The sequence below is a fragment of the Schistocerca gregaria genome, unplaced genomic scaffold (assembly GCF_023897955.1).
Source record: "Schistocerca gregaria isolate iqSchGreg1 unplaced genomic scaffold, iqSchGreg1.2 ptg000229l, whole genome shotgun sequence".
Lineage (NCBI taxonomy): Eukaryota > Metazoa > Arthropoda > Insecta > Orthoptera > Acrididae > Schistocerca > Schistocerca gregaria.
Genome location: NW_026061748.1, coordinates 1,795,795 through 1,802,892, shown reverse-complemented (window position 1 = coordinate 1,802,892; position 7,098 = coordinate 1,795,795).

Sequence of the window (7,098 nt, the reverse complement as noted above, 5' to 3'; positions counted from 1 at the left end):
TAATGACGAAAACGGACGGATTTCTCAGGTTTTTACTACATATGACCACATTTCACATTCTCCCGTGCAACGCGGCTGAAACTACTCCTTTCATGCAAATTTTTAATGTCCTAGGTCATGTCCAAACCACCAAATCCGTCTAAAATGTGAATAATAGACAACTAAAACTTGAATTGTACTGCTTCTTACTGGGTATTACTTCAACTTAGAAGCTTATTCTGTGTTCTACTATGGCGCTTTTAGTATCTCCGCATACCGCAGCACGCGACATAGCTTTGCAGACAGTATATGTAACCTTCTCAGAGAGAAAAGCGGCCAATGTGACGATCTGGCTTTAAGTCGATTCGATAACAAATGACGAAAACGGACGGATTTCTCAGGTTTTTACTACATATGAACACTTTTCACATTTTCCCGTGCAACGCGGCTGCTATTCCTCCTTTCATGCAAAATCTTAAAGTCCTAGGTCATGTCCAAGCCACCAAAGCCGGCTAAAAAGTGAATAATCGACAACTAAAACTTGAATTGTACTAATTCTTACTGGCTATTACTTCAACTTAGAAACTTCTTCTGTGTTCTACTATGGTGCTTTTAGTGTCTCCGCACACCGCAGCACGCGACGTAGCTTTGCAGACGATAAATGTAACCGTTTCAGAGAGAAAAGCGGCCAATGTGACGATCTGGCTTTAAGTCGATTCGATAACAAATGACGAAAACGGACGGATTTCTCAGGTTTTTACTACATATGTACCTTTTTCACATTCTCCCATGCAACGCGGCTGCTAGTCCTCCTTTCATGCAAAATCGTAAGGTCCTAGGTCATGTCCAAGCCACCAAAGCCGGCTAAAATGTGAATAATCGACAACTAAAACTTGAATTGTACTATTTCTTACTGGCTATTACTTCAACTTAGAAGCTTCTTCTGTGTTCTACTATGGTGCTTTTAGTGTTTCGGCATACCGCAGCACGCGAAATAGCTTTGTAGAGGATAAATGTAACCGTTTCAGAGAGAAGAGCGGCCAATGTGACGATCTATCTTTAAGTCGATTCGATAACAAATGACGAAAACGGACGGATTTCTCAGGTTTTTACTACATATGAACACTTTTCACATTCTCCCGTGCAACGCGGCTTCTAGTCCTCCTTTCATGCAAAATCTTAAGGTCCTAGGTCATGTCCAAGCCACCAAAGCCGGCTAAAGAGTGAATAATCGACAACTAAAACTTGAATAGTACTACTTATTACTGGCTATTACTTCAACTTAGAAGCTTCTTCTGTGTTCTACTATGGTGCTTTTAGTGTCTCCGCATACCGCAGCACGCGACATAGCTTTGCAGACAACAAATGTAACCGTCTCAGAGAGAAGAGGGGGCCAATGTGAGGATCTCACTTTAAGTCGATTCGATTACAAATGACGAAAACGGGCGGATACATCAGGTTTTTACTACATATGAACACTCTTCACATTCTCCCATGAAACGCGGCTGCTAGTCCTCCTTTCATGCAAAATCTTAAGGTCCTAGGTCATGTCCAAGCCACCAAAGCCGGCTAAAGAGTGAATAATCGACAACTAATACTTGAATTGTACTACTTCTTACTGGCTATTACTTCAACTTAGAAGCTTCATCTGTGTTCTACTATGGTGCCTTTAGTGTCTCCGCATACCGCAGCACGCGACATAGCTTTGCAGACGATAAATGTGACCGTCTCAGAGAGAAAAGCGGCCAATGTGACGATCTGGCTTTAAGTCGATTCGATAACAAATGACGAAAACGGACGGATTTCTCAGGTTTTTACTACATATGAACACTTTTCACATTCTCCCATGCAACGCGGCTGCTAGTCCTCCTTTCATGCAAAATCTTAAGGTCCTAGGGCATGTTCAAGCCAACAAAGGCGGCTAAAAAGTGAATAATTGACAACTCAAAACTTCAATTGTACTACTTCTTACTGGCTATTACTTCAACTTAGAAGCTTCTTCTGTGTTCTCCAATGGTGCTTTTAGTGTTTCCGCATACCGCAGCACGCGACATAGCTTTGTAGACGATAAATGTACCATTTCAGAGAGAAGAGCGGCCAATGTGACGATCTGGCTTTAAGTCGATTCGATAACAAATGATGAAAACGGACGGATTTCTCAGGTTTGTACTACATATGAACACTTTTCACATTCTCCCGTGCAACGCGGCTGCTAGTCCTCCTTTCATGCAAAATCTTATGATCCTAGGTCATGTCATAGCCACCAAAGCCGTCTAAAAAGTGAACAATCGACAACTAAAACTTGAATTGTACTACTTCTTACTGGCTTTTACTTCAACTTAGAAGCTTCTTCTGTGTTCTACTATCGTGCTTTTAGTGTCTCCGCATACCGCAGCACGCGACATAGCTTTGCAGACGATAAATGTGACCGTCTCAGAGAGAAAAGCGGCCAATGTGACGATCTGGCTTTAAGTCGATACGATAACAAATGACGAAAACGGAGGGATTTCTCAATTTTTTTACTACGTATGAACACTTTTCACATTCTCCCGTGCAACGCGGCTGCTAGTCCTCCTTTCATGCAAAATCTTAAGGTTCCACCTCATGTCCAAGCCACCAAAGCCGGCTAAAAAGTGAATAATCAATAACTAAAACTTGAATTGTACTACTTCTTACTGACTATTACTTCAACTTCGAAGCTTCTTCTGTGTTCTACTATGGTGCTTTTAGTGTCTCCGCATACCGGAGCACGCGACATAGCGTTAAAGACGATAAATGTAACCGTCTCAGAGAGAAAAGCGGCCAATGTGACGATCTTTCTTTAAGTCGATTCGATAACAAATGATGAAAATGGACGCATTTCTCAGGTTTTTACCACAAAGGAACACATTTCACATTCTCCCGTGCAACGCGGCTGCCAGTCCTCCTTTCATGCATAATCTTAACGTCCTAGGTGATGTCCAAGCCACCAAAGCCGGCTAAAAAGTGAATAATCGACATCCAAAACTTCATTTGTACTACTTCTTACTGGCTGTTACTTCAACATAAAAGCTTCTTCTGTGTTCTACTATGGTGCTTTTAGTGTTTCCGCATACCGCAGCACGCGACATAGCTTTGTAGACGATAAATGTAACCGTTTCAGAGAGAAGAGCGGCCAATGTGACGATCTGACTTTAAGTCGATTCGATAACAAATGACGAAAACGGACGGATTTCTCAGGTTTTTACTACATATGAACCCTTTTCACATTCTCCCATGCAACGCGGCTGCTAGTCCTCCTTTCATGCAAAATCTTAAGGTCCTAGGGCATGTTCAAGCCAACAAAGGCGGCTAAAAAGTGAATAATTGACAACTCAAAACTTCAATTGTACTTCTTCTTACTGGCTATTACTTCAACTTAGAAGCATCTTCTGTGATCTTCTATGGTGCTTTTAGTGTCTCCGCATACCGCAGCACGCGACATAGCTTTGCAGACAATAAATGTAACCTTCTCAGAGTGAAAGGCGGCCAATGTGACGATCTGGCTTTGAGTCGATTCGATAACAAATGACGAAAACGGACGGATTTCTCAGGTTTTTACTACATATGAACACATTTCACATTCTCCCGTGCAACGCGGCTGAAACTACTCCTTTCATGCAAATTCTTAATGTCCTAGGTCATGTCCAAACCACCAAATCCGGCTAAAATGTGAATAATAGACAACTAAAACTTGAATTGTACTGCTTCTTACTGGCTATTACTTCAACTTAGAAGCTTCTTCTGTGTTCTACTATGGCGCTTTTAGTGTCTCCGCATACCGCAGCACGCGACATAGCTTTGCAGACAGTATATGTAACCTTCTCAGAGAGAAAAGCGGCCAATGTGACGATCTGGCATTAAGTCGATTCGATATCAAATGACGAAAACGGACGGATTTCTCAGGTTTTTACTACATATGAACACATTTCACATTTTCCCGTGCAACGCGGTTGCTATTCCTCCTTTCATGCAAAATCTTAAGGTCCTAGGTCATGTCCAAGCCACCAAAGCCGGCTAAAAAGTGAATAATCGACAACTAAAACTTGAATTATACTAATTCTTACTGGCTATTACTTCAACTTAGATGCTTCTTCTGTGTTCTACTATGGTGCTTTTAGTGTCTCCGCACACCGCAGCACGCGACGTATCTTTGCAGACGATAAATGTAACCGTCTCAGAGAGAAAATCGGCCAATGTGACGATCTGGCTTTAAGTCGATTCGATAACAAATGACGAAAACGGACGGATTTCTCAGGTTTTTACTACATATGAACACTTTTCACATTCTCCCATGCAACGCGGCTGCTAGTCCTCCTTTCATGCAAAATCTTAAGGTCCTAGGGCATGTTCAAGCCAACAAAGGCGGCTAAAAAGTGAATAATTGACAACTCAAAACTTCAATTGTACTACTTCTTACTGGCTATTACTTCAACTTAGAAGCTTCGTCTGTGTTCTCCAATGGTGCTTTTAGTGTTTCCGCATACCGCAGCACGCGACATAGCTTTGTAGACGATAAATGTACCATTTCAGAGAGAAGAGCGGCCAATGTGACGATCTGGCTTTAAGTCGATTCGATAACAAATGATGAAAACGGACGGATTTCTCAGGTTTGTACTACATATGAACACTTTTCACATTCTCCCGTGCAACGCGGCTGCTAGTCCTCCTTTCATGCAAAATCTTATGATCCTAGGTCATGTCATAGCCACCAAAGCCGTCTAAAAAGTGAACAATCGACAACTAAAACTTGAATTGTACTACTTCTTACTGGCTTTTACTTCAACTTAGAAGCTTCCTCTGTGTTCTACTATCGTGCTTTTAGTGTCTCCGCATACCGCAGCACGCGACATAGCTTTGCAGACAACAAATGTAACCGTCTCAGAGAGAAGAGGGGGCCAATGTGAGGATCTCACTTTAAGTCGATTCGATTACAAATGACGAAAACGGGCGGATATATCGGGTTTTTACTACATATGAACACTCTTCACATTCTCCCATGCAACGCGGCTGCTAGTCCTCCTTTCATGCAAAATCTTAAGGTCCTAGGTCATGTCCAAGCCACCAAAGCCGGCTAAAGAGTGAATAATCGACAACTAATACTTGAATTGTACTACTTCTTACTGGCTATTACTTCAACTTAGAAGCTTCATCTGTGTTCTACTATGGTGCCTTTAGTGTCTCCGCATACCGCAGCACGCGACATAGCTTTGCAGACGATAAATGTGACCGTCTCAGAGAGAAAAGCGGCCAATGTGACGATCTGGCTTTAAGTCGATTCGATAACAAGTGACGAAAACGGACGGATTTCTCAGGTTTTTACTACATATGAACACTTTTCACATTCTCCCATGCAACGCGGCTGCTAGTCCTCCTTTCATGCAAAATCTTAAGGTCCTAGTGCATGTTCAAGCCAACAAAGGCGGCTAAAAAGTGAATAATTGACAACTCAAAACTTCAATTGTACTACTTCTTACTGGCTATTACTTCAACTTAGAAGCTTCTTCTGTGTTCTCCAATGGTGCTTTTAGTGTTTCCGCATACCGCAGCACGCGACATAGCTTTGTAGACGATAAATGTACCATTTCAGAGAGAAGAGCGGCCAATGTGACGATCTGGCTTTAAGTCGATTCGATAACAAATGATGAAAACGGACGGATTTCTCAGGTTTGTACTACATATGAACACTTTTCACATTCTCCCGTGCAACGCGGCTGCTAGTCCTCCTTTCATGCAAAATCTTATGATCCTAGGTCATGTCATAGCCACCAAAGCCGTCTAAAAAGTGAACAATCGACAACTAAAACTTGAATTGTACTACTTCTTACTGGCTTTTACTTCAACTTAGAAGCTTCTTCTGTGTTCTACTATCGTGCTTTTAGTGTCTCCGCATACCGCAGCACGCGACATAACTTTGCAGACGATAAATGTGACCGTCTCAGAGAGAAAAGCGGCCAATGTGACGATCTGGCTTTAAGTCGATACGATAACAAATGACGAAAACGGACGGATTTCTCAATTTTTTTACTACGTATGAACACTTTTCACATTCTCCCGTGCAACGCGGCTGCTAGTCCTCCTTTCATGCAAAATCTTAAGGTTCCACCTCATGTCCAAGCCACCAAAGCCGGCTAAAAAGTGAATAATCAATAACTAAAACTTGAATTGTACTACTTCTTACTGACTATTACTTCAACTTCGAAGCTTCTTCTGTGTTCTACTATGGTGCTTTTAGTGTCTCCGCATACCGGAGCACGCGACATAGCGTTAAAGACGATAAATGTAACCGTCTCAGAGAGAAAAGCGGCCAATGTCACGATCTTTCTTTAAGTCGATTCGATAACAAATGATGAAAATGGACGCATTTCTCAGGTTTTTACCACAAAGGAACACATTTCACATTCTCCCGTGCAACGCGGCTGCCAGTCCTCCTTTCATGCATAATCTTAACGTCCTAGGTGATGTCCAAGCCACCAAAGCCGGCTAAAAAGTGAATAATCGACATTCAAAACTTCATTTGTACTACTTCTTACTGGCTGTTACTTCAACATAAAAGCTTCTTCTGTGTTCTACTATGGTGCTTTTAGTGTTTCCGCATACCGCAGCACGCGACATAGCTTTGTAGACGATAAATGTAACCGTTTCAGAGAGAAGAGCGGCCAATGTGACGATCTGACTTTAAGTCGATTCGATAACAAATGACGAAAACGGACGGATTTCTCAGGTTTTTACTACATATGAACCCTTTTCACATTCTCCCATGCAACGCGGCTGCTAGTCCTCCTTTCATGCAAAATCTTAAGGTCCTAGGGCATGTTCAAGCCAACAAAGGCGGCTAAAAAGTGAATAATTGACAACTCAAAACTTCAATTGTACTACTTCTTACTGGCTATTACTTCAACTTAGAAGCATCTTCTGTGATCTTCTATGGTGCTTTTAGTGTCTCCGCATACCGCAGCACGCGACATAGCTTTGCAGACAATAAATGTAACCTTCTCAGAGTGAAAGGCGGCCAATGTGACGATCTGGCTTTGAGTCGATTCGATAACAAATGACGAAAACGGACGGATTTCTCAGGTTTTTACTACATATGAACACATT